General features: G+C 44.3%; 1 long non-coding RNA gene across 1 annotated transcript; it reads left to right on the forward strand.

Annotated features, from left to right (window-relative positions):
* The first annotated feature begins 3,990 nt into the window (after window positions 1-3,990).
* LOC109740638 (uncharacterized) lies at window positions 3,991-6,300 on the forward strand. The gene is made up of 2 exons (XR_002227367.4): window positions 3,991-4,357; window positions 4,847-6,300. It is a non-coding gene; the product is annotated as an uncharacterized lncRNA (long non-coding RNA).
* The last annotated feature ends 365 nt before the right edge of the window (window positions 6,301-6,665 follow it).

Here is a 6,665-nt window from a genome sequence, read left to right on the forward strand (position 1 = left end):
TCTCGATGCTCATTGTAGTCTAGATGAAATACTTTAACCTTCATTGTGTGTCCACCAATCATGTAGTTTGCGAGGTAATCTTGAGTGAACTGCTTCGGGAACCACTGGGAACAAAAAAGATTCAGACATTGTTGTCTAACAACTCATTATGGGTAGTACAAAGAGAAGGCTGCAGAGTTTGTAGTTACCATCCTACAGCTCACTGTTGTGTTGGATAGAGCATAAACAAATAATTTGCTTGCCACCATTCGTATCTTTTTGCTAATAATCCTTATCGGTTTCCTCACTTGATGCTTGTTCATCAATATCTCATTGCCCCATACGCAAAAAGGGTCGATGCGTGGATCCTTGCCAAGGGCATATGTACCTACAAGCAACAAGTCAATATTAGAAGCTAACTAGTGTCTAGGCCTGGATCTATATGCACTACATTACGGAACGACAGGGGGAGTACAAGCCGAGGGATGAAGCTAACCTCGGCGGAAAATGGTGGCCACTCCTGTTGTTGTCCTACATAAGTAGTGGAAAGGCATGATAAGTACAGCAATCTTAACATCAAACAAATATAGCAAAGGTAAACAACATCATCTCCAAATGATAGCTTGAATGTGTTGGTTTCAGCATGCTGTTAAAGCAGATATAAAATGGAAGGCAATGTTACCGACAGCAGGCTTAACAGCCATCAAATATTGCGATTCAAACTGGTATTGTAGAAAATGAATAGAACATAGGTAATGCTTAAACATCACATTAGATAAATGTGTAAAACTGAAATAAAGGGCATGTGTTAACTACACCAGGTATAACTAGAACCAAATATAGCCGTTCAAACTCGTATTGATGTAGTCGAGCGGCACAGTTCTGACTTGCACATAATGAACAACACATTGTGAATGACTGAAATAAACAAGGCATAAATGAATAGTATAACAACCAAATATAGCCATTGAAAACTAGACAGAGTCTCACTTCAACCAACCTAAGAAGCAAATACAGATAAACATGGCATATGCTTGAAAACTGGACAAGTGCTCACTGCAACCAACCTAACAAGCAGATAAAGATAAACAAGGCATCTGCTTGATAACTGGACAAATGCTAAAAAAGCAACCTAACAACCAAATACAGATAAACAAGACATCTGCTTGGTAACTGGACAAATGCTAAAAAAAGCCACCTAACAACCAAACACAGATAAACAAGGCATCTGCTTGATAACTGGACAAATACTCACTGCAACCAAACTAAGAACCAAATACCGATAAACAAGGCATCTGCTCGATAACTGAAAAAAATGCTCACTCCAACCAACCTAACAACCAAATACAGATAAACAAGGCATCTACTCACTATAAACAACCAAATATAGCCATTCGTGAAACTAAAGTGGACAATTCATACTTAAACATCACATAGACCTATTGAACAATACATTTTTTCATAACTGAAATAATTAAACACCGCACAGTTAAAGCACCGCACGACAAATGCTACTACAACAACGGGTACAGGTTGGCAAGCTAGAAAAGGTAAGATTTGCTGATAGAATGTTGCCTCACATTTCATGGATGGGATCCTTCCAGTTGGAAGAGCACAGACCCATGGTGCGCTCTCTGATGTCACATGGGTTGTTTCACCTTGGAAGAACCTTCGTGGGTGCCCTCCTCGTGGTCGTGGTCGATGAGATCTGACTTAGTAATTGAGGATCCCAAGCCGCCGCCGTAGAACGTGTCCTTCAGAAATGACAAAATGGGCTCGATGGCGTATAAAGCTCGCAAATCCTTGACCGCTTGGTGGAGGAGATCAGCTGCAGGGCTGTCGAAGAGATCGACGGCGGTTGAACCAGAGGGATTGGGGATGGACCACTTAACCTGTGACATGGCCTGTGTGAAGCCGTCAGTGTGGACGAGCTTGATGTCGTAGCCAGCTTTCTTGAGATACAGCAATACGCTAGCCCGCTGACATGAAGCCTTTGGCATGGCAACGTAGTCAACGTCTTCGCCGACTTCCGCGGTGACGTGTTGCTCCGGGATTGACAGGTCGGGGCGAACAGTGGCCACCTCGCCAACGCCCGCCAGAGAGGCTATGATAAACCTCTTCTTGGCCGAACACTCGTCGGGCTCCCCGGGATACATGGTCGAGCTTAGACTGCGACATTCTAGAGCAGGGGATGTGGATCTGGTGGGGAGGGACACCACAGGTCTCATCTAAAAACTCAGGGGAGTGGGGCGGCGGTATGGGAATCGCTGGGTAACCTGAACTTTATTATCTAAGCTAGGAGGAACAGGTAGACCGGCGGCGGCCGCGAGCTAGGGTTCGAGGGGTGGAGGGGGCGGGTGGGGACTATGGCGGGGGGGGGGGGTGGTGTTTGAGGATACGCCGCGGCTACTGAAATTTTTAGTAATGGTGGGTGGATATGGTGGTGGACGAGGGAGGGCGACAGTTCAAATGCCTCGGCTACTGCCATTTTACTATTAGGTCGGTGCTGGAGGAGTATGGGAGACGGTTGAAGTACGACGGCTACTAAAATTTGGATAAAGGAATTGATGCGGGGCGGGAGTGCCCAAGATCACGCACGATCCAATAACAATATGCGTGTATGATAATAAGGAAAAGTGGCGACGCTCAAGGCGGGTAGTTTGTTTTTTATATTTCTAGCTAGCTGGTCTATCGCACACGGTTCGTCCTAATTTCCAAATAAACTTACCCGCCTTTAGCTTGCACAGGTGGTGGTTTTACAACGCACTTGCATCGCACACGGTTAAGGCAGTACCTCCACCCTTTGCTCGCGCTTGCGCGGTCATGGTGATTTCAGCGCACTTGCATCGCACACGGTTGAGCCAGTACCTCCACCGTTTGCTCGCGCTTGCGCGGTCGTGGTGATTTCAGCGCACTTGCATCGCACACGGTTGAGCCAGTACCTCCACCTTAATTTGCTCGTGCTTGCACGGTCGTGGTGATTTCAGCACACTTGCATCGCACACGGTTGAGCCAGTACCTCCACCTTAATTTGCTCGTGCTTTGCGCGGTCGTGGTGATTTCAGCGCACTTGCATCGCACACAGTTGAGCCAGTACTCCACCTTAATTTGCTCGCACTTGCGCGGTCGTGGTGATTTCAGCGCACTTGCATCGCACACGGTTGAGCCAGTACCGCGACCTTAATTTGCTCGCTCTTGCACGGTCGTGGTGATTCAAATCGCACTTGTATCACACACGGTTAAGATATTATACCCCGTGTCTGTTGAGGGTCATCAGAGTCTTTGCAGCAAAAAATAACGTTAGAGAGGGTCAAAAGACAGCCACACCAGCATGTGGCCCAAATATATATGAGTGAAAAGGGTGGTCTGTGATGTTCAAAATTCCAATGCACAACTTTGACCCCGCTGGCCCACGGTTGGGCGCGTCGTTGAAGATCGATGAGAGGGGCCAGAAGTCAAGAACCACCTGGAAGTGGCCAAATATATGTACGAATACTGGGGATGTTTAAAACTTTAAATACACAATGCATAACTTTGGTGGCACCTGCCTCGCAAACCCGAAAGCACCCTAACAACCACCTAGCTAAGATATATATAATGACATAATGTCGTACCTAGCTAGGATGCTTGGCCCACCACCTCCCACTTCGTGTCAGCGGGGCGGATGCACGTAATGATCGATACTTTGGTCATACATGCATGTCGCCATGACCTACCATAGGACGGACCAATGAATCTTTCGTTTGTTCAAATGACAGTTGTTGTTGTCGATAAACCGTTTGGGCCAATAGATTGAACCATCATAAAAATCGCACGAGAGGACCACAAAACCAGCACCTCTTGCATGCGGCCCAAAATGATGTACGTTGGGAAGGTGTGGGAGGGACTACAATAGAATCTGCGCTTTTGATAAAAAATAGATCGACCATCAGATGCGAGATTGATGGCCCAGATAAGAATGGAGCAGTTTGTGCGCATAATTTGTAAAAAGGTCCCTCGCCGCAAGCTAATTTGGCCCCGCTGTCCTCGTCGTTCAAGTCCAAATGACCTACGCAGCGGCAGCACACAATATCCCCCCCAACAGTGGCGGCGGCGGCGGCCCAGATCCCTCCCCTAAGCTGGGCGAGTATGCATGGTGGAGTTACCATCTCTCCGATGGCTCTGGATCGTTGTATCGCTGGAGACGCTGTTCGAGGCAGATCAGATCGGAGTTCGTCTGATCTGAATCTCCGGCAGCGGTCAGTTGTTCGCCTCCTCTCTCTCTCTCAGGCTCCAGGTCAGCTCGTGTGCTCCTCCCACCTCGGCGGCGGCAAGCCGGTTGCCAGCTCCTTCCCGACCGGTGATGCGACGCCGTGCGAACCTACAAATCTTCAACATGGTGATTCATTTTCCCGTTAAATACTCCGAATTTTACTTTCAAGTAAATTTATTCATCTCTATAGTTATATTTTCCTTTACTTGTTCATATCAAATCTGCTCTTGTGTAAACGATACATTTTAGTAAGTTCGATTTGAAGGTGTGTTTCTACTGTCCTTGGTGGTTTGGTACTCTAATTTGCAACTTTTGTTTCATTGATAAGTACTTTGGAGAACCAAGCTGGGAGGTTGAGGATGAGTGGAAAATCTTAGGGCCTTGAAGTTTAGGACAATCACTAAAAAGATTAGTTTGTGTAGTACGGATACATGGTCAATAGCTTGACAAGCTGTAAAGAAAGTAATTCATTTTACTAGGCAAACAAATTGAAATGGCCCCGTTTGTCAGCATATCGAAATTTTGATTCATGTTACTTCGGTTTTTTCCACTAATAGAATGTTCTTATCTTTAAGATGAAAACTATGAAGCTCTCTTTAAATCTTTGATATGTAGATCGGGTAGGTACTACTTTGGTATATGCATATACAGAAGCCACCTCAGATTACGAGGAAAACAACATCACTAGCAATGTTGCAAAGGGAGGTACCATGAAACAACCACGAAGCTTTTTACTTGTCCCAAGCACCTTTGGATGTGCAACCACAGCAACAGGATCGGTGACATTAAGCAGGCCAGCAAGCAAGAATAGTATTCCCAGTTCCAACAATAGCCACGACAAATGCACTGGCTATCAAAGTATTAAAGCCGATAATATACATCCATTTTAATTGTAATCTGAGGCACCTTGAGTGCAGTGCCAAGTAAAAATGTCGGCATTAGCACACCAGGACCAGCACTATCAGGACAGAATATTGGTGTATGGAAGTAAAGAATACGCTGATGTACCTATGATTCTGATAATCCCTTGTCTGATGTTTTTTGCAAAAAAAAATTGTTTGCAGCACAATCGATCTATAGTTCTGAAAATCAAGATTTCAGCGATTCTACCTTATTTGCAGAGATTAATTCCCCAATGCTTCTCATTGATGATTCCAGTACACCGAAAAAGAAACAATCGTTCTCTCAAGTGGTACACACACTTTCGAATATTATGCAATATAAGTTCTTACTTTTTTCCTTGTTAAAGTCCATGATTCAGTCATGTTTGATAGCACAGTATACATCCTTATCATGTGTCATGTTATTGCAAGCCATATATAGGTGCCGAACTAGTACGAGATAAAGTAAACAACCGAGAGATTTCCATGTCCATGGTTAAAACTATAAGGTCCCTGTTGTTTTCTATAGCTGGTCACAGCCTGTAAATACTCGCTAGATAGGCATTACATGTGGTGAATACCGAATAGTAATTGAATTTAGGTTGGTTGAAAGTATATTTTTTGGTTGTGATAGAAAATGAGATCTCATAAGTGCATAGCATGTATTTTTTACTAAATAATTTTTACTGCTAACCATTCTGGCCCAGCAAAGAGAAAAGATTGGTTATGGAGAGAGAGTTGCAGTGGCCGTGGTTGGGTGGGTGTGATCGTTGGTATAACGAAACAAAGATCACCTGCAGTGCACCATTGTAAGTAGCAAATCGTACCCATGGTTGGTGCAACGGCGTGGAGCAGGCTGCAGGGTCGGGTGGTGCTGTGACGTGCGCATCACAACAGAAGAAGCTTGATGAGCAAAAAGTACTAGAACTGGAGGCAAAGGCTGGAGGCAAGCTAGCAAAGTTGATGCAATTTTTTTAATGGCAATGCTTCTTGAGCTATGATTAGTTTAGTCATTCATACTTAGTCTTACCCATGATGTACCCAAAATTATCCTCTCAAGAAATGTAATATGTATGTCTGTCTCTTTTGGCGTGTCCTGTCTGGGGTCGTGTAGTTCAGAATGTATGTTTGCTTGAAGTGGATGTATTAAGGACCATATACTCAAATATTTGTGGTGAGGTTCACGTACTCCATAGTGACTAACATGTTTGGACTTCTTCTAAAAAAACATGTTTGGATTTCTTGTGTGATTTGTGATGTAGCACAAGCTGCTAGCAAAATCAAATATACTGCAGATTTCATGCGATAGATTTTATATAAAACTAAGGGAGGAGGCATCAATGAGGTGAAGATTTGAAAATAATTATTTTTACTAAGGACAGAATGATTTGATATGAGAAACTTGAGGTGGTTACTGCTAAACTCCTGTTTTATATCTAAGTGGTTGTAGGGGGGTTTTCATAAAAAGTACTGTAAGTGGTCTGGGTTCCCTCCAGTACAATCTGTACCATGCATGTTCAATCAAATGGTCCAGATCCGTTTTTCTATTTTTC

Source organism: Aegilops tauschii, chromosome 6, assembly GCF_002575655.3.
Source record: "Aegilops tauschii subsp. strangulata cultivar AL8/78 chromosome 6, Aet v6.0, whole genome shotgun sequence".
Classification (NCBI taxonomy): domain Eukaryota; kingdom Viridiplantae; phylum Streptophyta; class Magnoliopsida; order Poales; family Poaceae; genus Aegilops; species Aegilops tauschii.